We start from the raw sequence: 1132 nt of genomic DNA on the forward strand, positions 1-1132 counted from the left end.
CTGTATAACTTGGGTAAACTCTTGTGTAAAACTTCAGATGTAAAAGATTATTTTTTTTGTGGGACATTATTTCCCCCCCACAGTGTATAGAATAAGAAATGTGTTATATGTAAAAAGTGTCCACAAAAAGTTATTAAGATATTGGGCTATTGAACATACATGGTCAGTGTTTTATTTCTATTTGTATTGTTGTATTCTTTTTTGCTGCTACACTTTAAAATAATTTTAAGTGATTTGCCTTAAAAAAATGCAGTACCCCCCCCCCCCCCCCCTTTTTTTTTTTTAAGTCAGTCTACTTACTGACTCTGCATACAGTATTATACTGTGAGGGATTCTGCAGCTGACACACTATCCGTTGTATTTTAAGAATAGATGTTCTCTGTCACAGTGTGCACTGTAAGAATTACACAGCTGATACTGTTTTCTTGACAGTAGTAACCATTGTGCCTTCATAATGTCCTCTTGTTGTCCTCACAGCATTCAGAGCTCAGCATTATGTTCCCCAATTTAGTGTAAATATGTTTTTTGTCAAGAAGATGTAGTAAGGTGATGTTTGTCAGGTACCACCATGAACTATCCATCTATGGAAACATTTTAAAATGTGATCAGTCAGCCAACATGGTTACAGGGTCACACCAATTCATCTAATGTTATATCTTTGTCTGGGTGTCCCGATGTCCTCTGCAGTTTTAAACTACTTGAATGAGCTGTGATTTCTTATTTTTTTTTTTTTTTGCAGTTTTTGTAAGCTCTACTGTGGGTGAAGTTCACATTTGTCACTTTTGTGTTTGACAAAAGTGTTGTTCACCTTCACATATTATTTTGAAAGGGAAATCTAAAATCCAATGCAAAGGGAGTGTTTTTATTATTTTATTAATTTCTCCATTTTTCTTTTCTTGCTGCTTTAGGGTCATAACAGGTTCATGTTGTTGTTACCCTGTGCAATTATTATGTAAACTGGTTCAGTATTTTAATGCTTGTCTCACTTTCTCATCTCTCGCTCTTCTCATTAATACAAACCTCATATATGCCACAGTACATTTCTTTGATTCTTAGGACTGTCCTTTAATTTGCTTTACAAGTTTCTTTTGTTGTTTTTCAGTATTGGTCTCATCACTGCCAAGTTACAATG

This window comes from Channa argus, chromosome 14 (genome assembly GCF_033026475.1).
Source record: "Channa argus isolate prfri chromosome 14, Channa argus male v1.0, whole genome shotgun sequence".
Taxonomy (NCBI): domain Eukaryota; kingdom Metazoa; phylum Chordata; class Actinopteri; order Anabantiformes; family Channidae; genus Channa; species Channa argus.